Source organism: Orcinus orca, chromosome 7 (assembly GCF_937001465.1).
Source record: "Orcinus orca chromosome 7, mOrcOrc1.1, whole genome shotgun sequence".
NCBI lineage: Eukaryota > Metazoa > Chordata > Mammalia > Artiodactyla > Delphinidae > Orcinus > Orcinus orca.
In genome coordinates, this window is record NC_064565.1 from 48,949,149 (window position 1) to 48,964,437 (window position 15,289).

At 36.9% G+C, this 15,289-nt stretch overlaps 1 protein-coding gene and 1 pseudogene across 19 annotated transcripts in view; one reads left to right on the top strand and one right to left on the bottom strand.

Annotated features, from left to right (window-relative positions):
* BAZ2B (bromodomain adjacent to zinc finger domain 2B) overlaps positions 1–15,289 on the bottom strand; it is a 398,760-nt gene that overhangs the window by 305,543 nt on the left and 77,928 nt on the right. For all 19 annotated transcript variants that reach the window (XR_007478277.1, XM_033421795.2, XM_049712004.1 and 16 more), the window contains one exon: positions 677–1,040. The gene's annotated coding sequence lies outside the window, so the exon portion shown is untranslated. The remainder of the gene's footprint in view (positions 1–676; positions 1,041–15,289) is intronic.
* LOC101278876 (40S ribosomal protein S6-like) lies at positions 12,987–13,887 on the top strand (annotated as a pseudogene).

Here is a 15,289-nt window from a genome sequence, read left to right on the forward strand (position 1 = left end):
CAGTCCTACAGGGAAGAGGGGGCGGAGGCAAAAAAGGGCAGCAGTAGGCGGACGGGGGGGGGTATCTTGAAACTACCCCGGCGGGGATGGGGGGAGCAGCGGCTATTCCCGGGTAGGAACGGCGATCGCAACAGTGCCAGAGGTTGTTTTTTTTGAGAAGCCAAACTGTTGGCGGCGACCTGAGCGCTGGAAGCCGAAGGGAGGAAGGACACGCGAAGCCCGGGCGGCCGAGCAGGGCGGCCGGCACAAAGGAGGCAGACTCGCCACGGCAGCGTATGCCCGCGCCGGCGAAGGCACGGCCCGCGGCCCTGCTAGACCGAAGTCCCGCACCGGCAGCTAGGAATAAAGTTTACATTCTCCTGAGACCGCACCCCCCCTCCCACCCAGAACCGCGCATCTCCGCGTCCTCCTCCCCCAAACTGCACTCGGGACCCCGAGCACCACCCCAGCCTTCCAGCCAGCACAACAAAGAGACAGACCGACCGGCGAGGGTAAACAGCCGCGGCAGGGCGAGCAGGGCGAGCAGGGCGGGCAGGGCGAGCGCCTCGAGATAAGCAACTCTGGAGTCACCCGCTCTCTGGAGCGTAGTTTCTCCTTTTCGGTTTCAACCGGCTTTACGATATTTGGAATTTTCATCGTCACCCGCACCCCTCACACCCGAGGATTTTAAACTCACCTTTACTTTCGAACTGAGAGTTGCGGTTGATGGGATTTTTGCCTTCCCCAGATGGTTGAAGGTTACGATTTTTGTTTTTGGAAACCCCACCACCTCCTTATTTCTATTATTATTTTTGCAAGAAAAGTATAAAGAGAGTTGGAGTGGAGGTGAAATTTGTGATCGGGAAAGCCCTGGACGCCCTCCTTCTCCGTCTTCCGCCTCTCTCTCTCTGATTAGTTCCTATCCAGCAGCAGATTGAAGCAGGAGATGATTCTTCTCAAGGTTTGTTCAGCAGCTTCACTTCTAGGCGAAGGCTTCATGAACCAAGTGACGTCAACCAACGAGGCTTCTCTCTCTCTCCTCTCTCTAACAATGAAAGTTGCTGTTAACAAGGGAAAAAAGAGAATTGTTTATACCATTTCAGTTCCAATAATAAATGACCTATCAGCTCCTAAAGTAGCCAAGGGAGGGAGGGGGTTGCTTCTTCCTCCCAAGAATCCTGTAGCTTTGAGTTTGCACCGATCCTTGTCCCAGGAAAAAGTTAAGAAACTCAAATGTTTTGTTTTGCCGTTAAAAGTAGAGAAGACAGAAAATAGGATTGAACACGTAATTTTAAAAAAAAGTACACTGGCGAATAGGGAGCATATATTAACCATTTCTACCTAAACTTTTTTGTCTGTAAACTCAGAATTTGGTTAAACTCTAAAAGCCAACTAATGTAATATGCCAAAAATTCGTGGATGTTTGGAACTCAAAATAAAATAAAAAGCAGGACGCAAAATGGTCCCGGGGTAAAACGTTACTGCCCTGACACCGGCAAGTTAAGCTGCTGTAATGGTTATGGATTGAGTTAAAATTTATATAAAACGTTAAAATAGTAAATCATTTTAAAGTTATACGTTAGAACTGTAAAAGGTAACCTCAGTAGTTTTTCCCCCCAGCTTCTGAGAGGGCAAAAGAAAAAGGGGGGAGGATAGCTAATTGTACGAATTAGAACACTTAAAAAATCAAGTGAAAACTGGGTAGCCCATTGCTCCATCTTTAAATTACACACAAGGTATGCTATTTGTCTATCCCCAGAATTTCTTCCAACTTCCTATTTTTTACCCTTCCATTTTCTCCCACCAATTTCAGCATCCTAAAACCAAAAAAGTTAAAGGTGAAGTCCACCCAATTCCCTCCTACGGCACACCACCCTGTAGCTTCCTAAAAATGATTCTTTTAAAAAGGTCTTAACCGTGGTAACGCTTTATTACCCAAGAAGATAAATAATTAAAAAATTTTTTCATTGAGGTAGTTTTTCCCCTGGAACACATTAAAGTCTCAAAAGTTCATATAATTAAAACTTGCATAATTTAATTTTCAGGATAAAGAGCAAGTGAAAGGCAAGCTATAGAAAATTAATTTGACCATATATGTATATTTTGTACATGCATATGTGGATAAATGTATCTTAAAAGATGCTATTGTTTTATGTTTCCTCTTCAGCCACTGGCTGTGATTTTAATTGTGCTGGAGGATCTTCATTAGTATTAACACATGGGGAGATTTCACAAAGCTGCTTCATTAAGACAAAAAAAAAAAGCTTGGCAGACTAGGTCTTTTTGCATGCACTGAGAATGTCAGCCTTACCTCGGTCATTTGTAACATAATAAGTGCAAGTACAATGATTGCAATGCAGGAGCGCTGGGGGGAAGGGCAGAAATACTGCCTGTCTAATAGGGATATCTGAAAAGAAGGCTGCTCATTATATAGTAAAATGTATGCTAAAAATTAGTGAAGATGATGTCTCAGGAGACTGATGCTAAATAAATTAATGTGCTGATATGTTTTTAATTATTATTTTTGTAGTAGTTTATTTCATTCTCAGGATTCACATTGAGCAGCAAAGCTGTGCTAGCATTTATTGATTTTTTTTCCCTGCCACATTCCCGGAATACAGATTTTAATCATTTCACTACACCACACTCAGTAATTTCATTAAAAACTGGAACCTTCCATCCCCAGAAAAGCATTTAATTTCAATGACATACAATTTCAGTCTTAGCAGAAAACTGTCTCTACAGTAAAAGCTGGCCTAAGGTTCAAATGCATAATTTAATCCTGAGTTTTCCATGCTCTGCATTCCTTTTGAAGCTATAATTTGAGTAACTACCTAATAACTGTAATAAGGATAATAATTTCCTTATAATATATTATTAACTCATATTTAATTAACTCAGAGGCCAAGCTCTGTACATGTATGACTGGTCAACAGTTCCACAATATCAAAATTTACTAATAATGTTACAGAAGAAAAATACAGACTACAACAAGTGTGGAAAGCCATCATTTACATATTACTTTAGCAAAGTAACATATAAAAAAGTTCATGCATTTTATAGAATAGTGGTCATTACTCAAAACAGTATTTTAAAATATTTGGAAGTAAACAAGACAATTCACTGATATTTCTATATGTAAATAAAGTATTTTAATATTAATATTTCAACAATCCATTTCTGATATTTTGCCTAATCACTAGCATTACTGTTGAAAATATTCAATTTTGAAAGGATAAAAAGAAATAGCTAGATTCAAATTGTCTCAATTTTCATAAAGAATTCTCTTAAAACATTTCTCTTGAAATAAAGTTGTGGCACACTTGAATAACTTAGATAACTAGGATGTATCTTTTACTTAAATACTTTAAACAGTATACTGCAAAGCATAGTTCAATTTTTGGTTCCAATAACATTTTGAAATAATACTGGGTTTGAAGATGGCACATTGGTTTTCCAAACAATAAGTTTCATAAGAATATGTAATTTACATTGCCTAGTTTTTAGAGGAAAAAACCTGTGGGGGAAACTATTTAACATAAGAAAACTCATTTAGTAATTTAAAGTTTGGATATATGCCTAATCAATAGAAAAAATGGTTCACAGATAATGAAAGTGATTAACTTATAGAAAAATTCACATTAAAAATTCCTATCATTCTCCTGGGAGACTTTAGAACCACAGTTCAAAAAAATTTTTAAAGAGAGTGTGTGAATGTATATATATATAATTTAAAATTGAAGCCACATATAACACAAAGTTGTCTTTTCCTTGGTTGAATGATGAAGTAACTTAAAATAAGACTTAGTGTCATCAAAGGTTAGAATAAGGGATAAAACTGGTGATAATGAAGAACTTGATCTTGGTGTCTTTAAAATATATTAAAACTATATTTTTATTATCATCAGGGCTCTTTACATAGTTTGAAAAATATTTTTGCAACATTCTTAAAGGTGAAATACAGTTAAATGAAAATCAATAATTAACAAAATAGTTGACAAATGAAAAACTCACACAGATTGATATCTAAAATTCATAAAATGAATTTTCTATATTTCAATAAAAAACAAAAGCTTCAATTTTTATATTAAAATATATCTTTAAAATAATTTGTTGTTATTTGGTAATTCAAATATATTAATTATCCAATTTAATCTACCTTTAAAACTGATTTTTAAAAATAATGATACACTAAAAATCTGAAACTGGATTACTCCAGTATTTGATACCCATTTACTAAGAAGTTGTGCCTAAATTATTTTTTAATATGATTCCTTCCCTTTTTCATGTTATCACATTTGATCATTTCAGAGATGACAACATAATCATAGAGCTGAGGGGGTAAAAAAAGAGAAAATAATCACAAGTTTTAAAATAATTTGTCTCCCGTAGCACTTAGTCTTCTACTTAAGATCATCATCTAAATCAATACCTGATGTAAAAGAATTTAATGATCAAATAGATCTTTTCCAATATAACTGATAATTATTTCTGAAATTCTATATGATACATACCTAAACTAATTACTAATACCAATAATTTAACTAAATTATAATGCCATAAACTAATTATTCCACCACTATAGACTAAATTGTTGCACTTTCTTCTATAAAGCATCATCTATTTTTAGGACCAAGACAGAACTTCTTAAACAGGCAGATATAAAGATGGACAGGTATTTACTACTGTAGGTATTGTACATGGACCTTCAAAGAGTAAGGAATTGCCATGGACAGAGAACAAAGTCTAGGCTGACTATAAACTACAAAAAGCCAAACGAAGGAGAGATCTTAATAGTAGAACAAGTTGGCCACTGTCATGTCTTGTTTCTGTTTCAATCAGTACAGACTAATGAAGCTTTATTTGTTTTCATTCACTGAACAAACATTTGAGTGCTTGCTGTATGCTGTGCACTCTGCTAGAGGCTGGAAAAACATGAAAAGCTCACATTCTGGTTGATGTTGAAAGTGTGAAATTCCTGGGAGATTACAGACTCACAAAAATCACATTATAAAGATACAAATAATAAAGTTTTGTGAGAATAAAGAGAATGGGGCAACTAATTCTGACTGAGAGTCTATAAAAAGCTTTATCAAAGAAATGCCATTTGAACTGCATCTCAAATACTGAGAGCTTACCAGGCAAGGAAGGCAGGAGCAGCTTCTAAGTGAAAGAAACCATAAATTTAAATGCAAAGAGCTACTAGGTGTGATGTCCATCCACTAGTGAGAAACTCATTGTAACAGGAATATTCAGTGTGAGGTGTGGAATAACAGGAACTAAGGAGGAAAAGGAGGCTTGGACCTGAGAGTGAAAGGCCTTAAGTACCATGGTTGAATTTATCCTGAGAGCCAACAAAGGTCAGCAAAGAAGTGACATGATCGACCTTATTTTTAGGGAAAATAAACTGTGTAGGCAGTGCAGATAATAGACTGTAGTATGAAGAGACTGCTTAACAGTCCATGAGAAAAGGGGTAAGAGACAGTGGTATTGGAGGTTTAAAGCCAGACGTTTTTGAGGTAAAATGTGGATTTTGTGACCAACTGAAAACAGAGAGAGTTAAAGGAAAGGAAGAACTAAAGGAAAACTAGAGAGGCTTCTGGCTTAGGGAACTGGGTAAATGCTGCAGTCACTTAGTAAGGTCCAGAATACGTAAGGTAAAACAAATCATAAGGTAGTCTGGAATTAGACCTTGAATTTATGCTTTGTAAGTTTTTTGGGGTTTTTTTTGCCACGCTGCGCAGCATATGGGATCTTAGTTCCCTGACCAGGGATCGAATCCGCACCCCCTGCATTGGAAGCGCAGAGTCTTAACCATTGGATCGCCAGGGAAGTCCCCTTAGGTCATTTTTAAATGGGATTATTAAAATCAACTGGACAGCTTTTTCAAAATATACATACCCAGGTCCAATATCTAGAGATTCACTAGGTCTGGGTGGGGGCCTAGTATTTATTTCCTTTTTTAAAAAAATTCTGATGGTGCTTCAAATAAACACTGCTGATTAAGAATGCTGTTGTGTGACTTCCCTGGTGGTTCAGTGGTTAAGACTCCACCCTTCCACTACAGGGGGCATGTGTTTGATCCCTGGTCGGGGAACTAAGATCCTGCATGCCGTGCCACAAGGCACACAGCACCACCACCACCACCCCCAAAAAAAGAATGCTGTTATAAGCACAAGTTGGTTATAAAATTCATTTGGAATTAAAAAAAACAAGAAAAGCCCAGAAAACTCTGAAAAAGAGCATTGGGAGTAGGGGGAGGGTGTAATATCAGATATTAAAATATACTATAAAGGCTTAATAATTTAACAGTGGCATTGGCACATGAAATAAAAAGACCAATAAACACAATAGAAAGTTGAGAAATTACCCAAGTGCATATGGAAATTTAACTTAGACAAAGGCTGTATCTCAAAGCAGTAAGGAAGAGATGGACGTTTTCATAAGTGATGTTGGGATAACTGGGTAGTCATAAGGAAAAAGACGAATTTGGATCTGTTCCAAGAATAAATTTCAAAAAGATCAGATATTTAAATATAAAAATTTGAACCACACAAGTACTAGGAGAAATTATGGGTCAATTCCTCTATAGTTGGAGAGTAGGGAAAACGTTCCTAACAATGGTCAAAACTAGATGCAGTAAAGTGAAATATTGGTAAATCTCAATATGTAAAAATAAAAAGCTTTTGTATTGAGAAAAAAAAAAATACTGCAAGTGAAGTATAAAGACAAATGAGAAACTGTGAAAAAAATCTGTAACATATCAGAGATAATTTAATAACCCTACATATAAAGAGTATCTAAAAATGAATAAAACACCAACACCCTGAGAGAAAAATGGCAAGAGATATGAACAGACATTTCACAGGAAAAGAAATGCAAATGCCCCTTAAATAGAAACATTCTCAACCTTGTTCATAAGAGAAATGCAAATTAAGAATCACTGAGATACTATGTCTCGCCCAACAAATTGGCAAAAATCCAAAAGTTTCACAACACAGCCTGTTAGTGAGGCAGTTGTGGGGAAAAGGAACACTCTCAAATATTCTTTGTTAGAGTGAAAAATAGAAAAACTCCAACGAGAGAGAATTTTACGGTATCTAGCAAAGTTACATATGCATTTATTTTGTGTCTAGCAAATCCCACTTCCAAGAATCTGACCAAAACTGAAATAATATAAAATAAGTATATAAGAAAATATACATTGAAGCACTGTTTCTTATAGCAAAAGTCTGCATGAAAATTAATAGAGAAACTTCACTAAAATGGAGTCTGAAGGCCAAAAGAGGGAGCCCATGTACCAGTCAAGGTCCATACAATGATCCCAATAGGAAAAGACATACCATGCATCTCCAGCTGGAAGTGACACTGTTTTACTTACTACAAATGCCAGCAGAAGGAAGAAAGATCTCTTCCTTGCCTGGCAACAGCTCAGCCAATGAAACTGTCACAACTCAGCCAATGAAGAGCCATTATACTTTGAATTCCCAGTTTCCTCCAATGGACTTTTTGTTTATCAACATCTCTCCCAACTTCCCCTTCTCCTCTATAAAAAAATTTTCTTTCCTTTTCTTTATTGGACTTGCATGTGATTCACAGAGTCGCATGTCACAAATTGCAATTCTTTGCTGCCCCCAAATAAACCCATTTTGCTGGTAAAATATCTGACCGTTTATTGTTTTAGGTTAACATCTGGAAATAACACAAATCTCCATCATAGGGAAATGGCTGAATTAATTATGGTACACACATACAGTGAAGTACTATGCAATTTTTTAAAAGGAATAAAGAATATATGGAATATAAAGTATTTCACTGTCAGCTCCAGTATTTTGTTAAGTAAAAAAAATCAAAGTAGAGAAAAGCATCTATGGTATGCTACCATTCATCTATATATGTATTTCACTTTTTAAATGAAATGAAAAGTCAAAACCTTAAGACACGTGGTTACCTGTAAAAAGGAAAAGAGCAGGGTAGTTAAGATAGAATAGTAGGAAGGTTTCTCATAAAAATGTGATTTTGGAAACATAAAATAATTTACATAATTATAAAACAAAAATACATTAAATTTTAAAAGCAATCCCTTCTAAATGAAATAAATGAACTTAATTGTATATGGAGTTGGTGGCATAACCATACAGAGAAGAATATTCTAAGTGACTTTAAACACAGTAATTTTTAAAAATCACATACAAACACAATAATTTAACAGTACTTTCCTCATAGGATTTAAACTAAGAAAATGAACTTTAAAGAAGCAACAAAATAGGAACTTAATTTGTTATCATTAGCCATAGTTTTGTGGTATTAATTGGCAGTGTTATTGTAATATTATTGTATGCATAGTCTGAGAAAAAGCAAATGGATAATTAAGTTGGTGTTTTTGATGTGGGACAAAAAAGAAACAGATGTAAAATCAATGAGTTACATAAAAATTCTGTGATCATGAATTTGAACTGGATGTATTAGAATGAACTCATCACATATTTTATATTTAAAAATATATATTTCTTAGTTCTGCCCACTGTAAATGCCTAAAACCAGGGACTACTTCAGTAGCAACAAGCACATACTTATGTTTCCAATTATAGACACTAAACATCATTTGCCCCTGAAACAAATTCCTTGAAGCAAAGGTTGATTCTAGGTAATGGCCAAGATAAGCCTAAAATACCCTATCATACCTTTAAGCATGAAAACTATCAAAGATTATTGGGGTCATATAAAAAGGACTTGAGAGTAAATTTGAAGAACCCAACTTGAATTGGCTCCCACTGGCCAAAGATGAGACAATTTGAACTTGTTAAGAATAACTACAATGGATTGAAACATAACAAATATATCTTAAGACATGAGTTCATAATGATACTTAAAAAACACATTGTTCACCTTTGAAGAATGCTAGGGAACCAACTCATTACTTTGAAAACTGGTAAATAAAGGAAACAAATTAAGACTTTATTCAACATTTCATATCAAATGTACCTTAGGAAACCTAATTTGAAATTGTGTTTGTATGTATACATATATATGTATGAATGAAGGTCTGTATATGTATTATATGTATATATGTATGTATATGTACATACGTATATATACATATATATATCTCTTAAAATTTGAACATAAGATTTTTTTTAAATGAAATGTTATTGGTCTGCACTAACAGTTATTATGATCAAGTGTACAATTTACCTGTGAGTTTCAAGGCAGATAAAACAAAGAGGGAACAGGATACTATTCTTGTCTGATAAATAAGAAAGTAACCAATTCAATAAGACAAACTTAAAACATTGGAGTAAAATATCAAAGTTTTGATGTAATCTTATAGCCAATGCATAGACATCATTTGTATGGTCTTATAGCAATCCTCCATAAAAGCCAAGGGCATATGATGAACATGTTAAGTTGATTGCATTAAATCAATTAACAAATCAGTCACATAAGACTGTGTAGATTATGCATGGGACCACTCCAGGGGCAGCAGTGTGATGAATCCAACTCATACAAGCACATGCTGTCAAAAATTAAATCTTTAGGGATTCTTGAAGCTACTAGTTAAACACAGCCATTACCAAAAATAAATATTTTCAAACTTATATTAAAAACAAATAAATACAACTCATCACTTCTTATTTTATTATGCTTTACTATTATCGATGCCCTTGAGGTTATTTATGTCCATTGTAGCATGCAGAAAAAGCTATACAGTGGTGTGCTACTGCCCATCTCTTCCCAACTCTATTACCAGTGATATCACATTGGTAGCTTGAAACAGACCACAGTGGGAATGTTTACAACCTAGAAATCGGCAAATGCTACAAATCAGGGCATGAGCTTAATGTTTTGTTGATAGTCTAGACCAGGGGTCCCCAAGCCCTGGGCCACGAACTGGTATCAGTCCATGGCCCATTGGGAACTGGGCCGCACAGCAGGAGGTGAGCAGTGGGCAAGCGAGCAAATCTTCATCTGTATTTACAGCCGCTCCCCATCTCTTGCATTACCGCCTGAGCTACACCCCCTGTCAGATCAGTGGTGGCATTAGATTCTCATAGGAGTGCGAACCCTACTGTGAACTGTGCATGTGAGGCATCTAGGCTGCGTGCTCCTTATTAGAATCTAATGCCTGATGATCTGAGGTGGAGCTGAGGTGATGATGGTAGCAGTGGGGAGCGGCTGCAAATACAGATTATCATTAGCAGAGAGGTTTGACTGCACAGAGACCATAATAAATCAGTTGCTTGCAGACTCATATCAAAACCCTATCAGTGAGTGGCAAGTGAAAACAAGCTCAGGGCTCCCACTGATTCTGCATTATGGTGAGTTATATAATTATTTCATTATACATTACAATGTAATAATAATAGAAATAAACTGCACAATAAATGTAATGTGCTTGAATCATCCTGAAACCATCCCTACCTGCCCCCAGTCTATGGAAAAATTGTCTTCCATGAAACTGGTCCCTGGTGCCAAAAAGGTTGGGGAACCACTGGTCTAGACTTAACTAATAGAAAAAAGTATTAATCAAATTAAATTTAAAGTGTTACGCTGAAATAAATAATCTTCTAATACTATTTTTAAACTATTAATGAGTTAGTGAGAAGTCACATCATTGATGAAAAAGTAAAGTTTAATTTTCATCTTACTCTTTTACTTAGACAAAAATATCAATGACCATTTATGTTAACACTACATTCTTCAACCATTGCACACCTATAGGTTGGCTACAGACAGGGCTATAGAAACAAGAGTTTGGTAAAAATCAACCAAAGCATTCTGTAAGAATCAATCGCCTATATGGATTTTACAATACAGTATTGTATATGTTATTATTTGTAAATTGTAATTATTTTTATTCCCAGAAAGATTTACTAGCACACCTCTTTTGGGGAGGACCACGATCACTAGCCCTTGAGGAGTGCACAGTCCAACTGAGAAATGTAAATACTCCAAAATATCTGATACAATGTGTTAAATACTCTAATAGAGGTATTCAAAGTGAAATGAGTACACATTAGAAGTGGTTATTTTTTCTGGGTGGAGATGGCGGAAGAAGAATGCATATCCTAATTTGTGAAACAGTCCATCTCATAGTAATAAAGCCTTCTTTGCATTATAGTTTGTCCTAATATATTATTTTCAGCACTAATGTAATAATTTAGCCCTAATGTAATAATTTAGCCCTGAAAGACAATTTTAGGCTTTTCAAGCTTCTGATACATGCTGCCATTGGGGCAAGCCACCTGAAATCACAGAAATGGTCTTTTTTAGGGTCATGAATAAATTTTTTTTTTTTTTTTTTTTTGCCGAGTAGCTTGCAGGATCTTAGTTCCCTGACCAGGGATTGAACCCGGACCCCAGCAGTGAAAGTGCTGAGTCCTAACCACTGGACTGCCAGAGAATTCCCATGAAAAAATATTTTTATATCATATCTGATTTCAAAAATTCATATGACTAACTTCCCTCTTGACAGCCAACCTGTTTCAAGGTGGAAAACAAGAGTTTTCTATTCACTGCTCATTTTTTTTCACAGCATTTTGAAGAATATATACTCAAGGACCAAAATTCAATCATAGGCACAATTCTCATGATTTCCTTTAAAAACTGAATCAAGATCAAAGTCCATATTGTTTACAGACAATTGTGCTCTGGCAATAATGCACTATGAGAAATAATATTCACGTGTCAACTCTTTAACTAGTGTAGAGATGTTGTTCCTGTTCTCTGCTTGTACTCTGTCAATACTGAATCCAACAAACCTTTTCCAGAAAATTTTTTGGCTCAGAAAATAACCACAAGCCAAAATTTAAAAATTTCTTCCCCTTTAAGCATGGATTTTCAGTGATTAAAAAGAAAAACAAACAAGAAGCTGTCAAGCACTTTTCCCTCATAAACAGTAAAACATCCATGTATGCTCTTTACATAGAAGGTTTCACCCAACTGTAAAGTATCTGTTAGCATGCACATGTTAAGAGTAGGTAGAGGGCTTCCCTGGTGGTGCAGTTGTTGAGAATCTGCCTGCCAATGCAGGGGACACGGGTTCGAGTCCTGGTCTGGGAAGATCCCACATGCCACAGAGCAACTAGGCCCGTGCGCTACAGCTACTGAACCTGCACGTCTGGAGCCTGTGCTCCGCAACAAGAGAAGGCCGCGACAGTGAGAGGCCCGCGCACCGCCATGAAGAGTGGCCCCCGCTCGTCGCAACTAGAGAAAGCCCACGCACAGAAACGAAGACCCAACACAGCCAAAAATAAATAAATAAATTTATATTAAGAAAAGAGTAGGTAGAGTAACTATGCTTTCTTATTACATCATTGATATTATAATGTCCAAAATTATCACATTAAAGGAATTCTGCCAATAGTTGATCCTGAGTTCTTGCCAGACGTAATATTTATTATTTTGCTGCAGGTTTAATAAACTTGGCAACTGTATGGTTTTATATCTACTTTTGCTCTGAGAAGTGCAACACTGAATTAATACTTCCTTAGCTTTAGTGTCTTTTCCACCTTTAGAGACAAAAATACTGGAAAGTGTTATTTTGTGCTTATTCTGGGAAGCTTTTACTGTTTTACCAGAATAGTTTACCCAAAAAAAGTCATCATATTTTGTTTAAAACAGAGTCAATGGCTTTAAAATACCCCAGCCCAGGGAATTCCCTGGTGGTCCAGGGGTTAGGATCCATGCTTCCACTGCAGGGGGCATGGGTTCATCCCTGGTTGGGGAAATAAGATCCCGCTTGCTACACAGATCCTAGCCCAAGTGCATTAAAATTACTTTTTATTACTTCTCTCTCTCCCCCCATATATCTATAACCTTTCTCTCTCTTTCCCATTCTTGACTGAAGAGGGGCAATTGGAGAGAGAGAAAAAAAAATTATCCTCTGAGAGGCAAATCAAATGATAGAAATCACCTGGAAATAATATAAGTTGAGCTCTTTTTCTTGGCGCCTCGGAGGTGGTCGGCTGCTTCAGAATGAGGCTGAACATCTCTTTTCCAGCCACTGGCTGCCAGAAACTCATTGAAGTGGAAGATAAATGAAAACTTCGTAGCTTTTATGAGAAGCGTATGGCTACAGAAGTTGCTGCTGACGCTCTGGGTGAAGAATGGAAGGGTTATGTGGTCCGAATCAGTGGTGGGAACGACAAACAGGGTTTCCCCATGAAGCAGGGTGTCTTGACCCATGTAGTTTTGATTTGCATTTCTCCAGTGATTAGTGATGTTGAGCATCCTTTCATGTGTTTGCTGGCAATCTGTATATCTTCTTTGGAGAAATGTCTATTTAGGTCTCCTGCCCATTTCTGGACATGGCCGAGTCTGCCTACTACTGAGTAAGGGGCATTCCTGTTACAGACCAAGGAGGACTGGAGAAAGAAAGCACAGATCTGTGCGGGGTTGCATTGTGGATGCCAAATTGAGCGTTCTCAATTTGGTCATCGTAAAAAAAGGGGAGAAGGATATTCCCGGACTCGCTGATACTACTGTGCCTCATCGCCTGGGGCCCAAAAGAGCTAGCAGAATCCGCACTTTTCAGACTCCCTAAAGAAGATGATGTCCGCCAGTATGTTGTGAAAAAGCCCCTAAACAAAGAAGGTAAGAAACCTAGGACCAAAACACCCAAGGTGCAGCGTCTTGTTACTCCACGTGTTCTGCAACACAAACGTCGGCGTATTGCTCTGAAGAAACAGCGAACTAAGAAAAATAAGAGGCTGCAGAATATGCTAAACTTTTGGCCAAGAGAATGAAGGAGGCCAAAGAAAAACACCAGGAAGAGACTGCGAAGAAACGGAGGCTGTCCTCTCTGAGAGCGTCTACTTCTGAGTCCAGTCAAAAGTGAGATGTTCTAAGAGTAACAAATAAATAAGATCAGACATCAAAAAAAAAAAAAAAAAAAAGATAATATAAGTTGAATCTTTAAAAATGTCAAAAAAGAAACTTATGTACTGTGAATTTTTTTGTATGGCCAAAGAATAAGAAGAGAGGAGCTTTTGTGGCAGCTTTTTTTTTTTTAACATCTTTATTGGAGTATAATTGCTTTACAATGGTGTGTTAGTTTCTGCTTTATAACAAAGTGAATCAGCTATACATACACATATATCCCCATATCTCCTCCCTCTTGCGTCTCCCTCCCACCCTCCCTATCCCAGTCCTCTAGGTGGTCACAAAGCACCAGCTGATCTCCCTGCTATCTAGTGGGAGCCACTAGCTATCTATTTTACATTTGGTAGTGTATATATGTCCATGCCACTCTCTCACTTCATCCCAGCTTACCCTTCTCCCTCCCCGTATCCTCAAGTCCATCCTCTATGTCTGTGTCTTTATTCCTGTCCTGCCCCTAGGTTCTTCAGAACCTTTTTTTTTTTAGATTCCATATATATGTGTTAACATACAGTATTTGTTTTATTCTGACTTACTTCACTCTGTATGGCAGACTCTAGGTCCATCCACCTCACCACAAATAGCTCAATTTCGTTACATTTTATGGCTGAGTAATATTGCACTGTATATATGTGCCACATCTTCTTTATCCATTCATCTGTCGATGGACACTTAGGTTGCTTCCATGTCCTGGCTATTGTAAACAGAGCTGCAATGAACATTGTGGTACATGACTCTTTTTGAATTACGGTTTTCTCAGGGTATATGCCCAGTCGTGGGATTGTTGGGTCATATGGTACTTCTATTTTTAGTTTTTTAAGGAACCTCCATAGTGTTCTCCATAGTGGCTGTATCAATTTACATTCTCAACAACAGTGCAAGAGGGTTCCCTCTTCTCCACACCCTCTCCAGCATTTGTTGTTTGTAGATTTTTTGATGATGACCATTCTGACTGGTGTAAGGTGATACCTCATTGTAGTTTTGATTTGCATTTCTCCAGTGATTAGTGATGTTGAGCATCCTTTCATGTGTTTGTTGGCAATCTGTATATCTTCTTTGGAGAAATGTCTATTTAGGTCTTCTGCCCATTTTTGGACTGGGTTGTTTGATTTTTTGATATTGAGCTGCATGAGCTGCTTGTAAATTTTGGAGGTTAATCCTTTGTCAGTTGCTTCATTTGAAAATATTTTCTTCCATTCTGAGGGCTGTCTTTTCATCTTGTTTATGGTTTCCTTTGCTGTGCAAAAGCCTCTGTTTCATTAGGTCCCATTTGTTTATTTTTGTTTTAATTTCCATTTCTCTAGGAGGTGGGTCAAAAAGGATCTTGCTGTGATTTATGTCATAGAGTGTTCTGCCTATGTTTTCCTCTAAGAGTTTTATAGTGTCTGGCCTTACATTTAGGTCTCTAATCCATTTTGACTTTATTTTT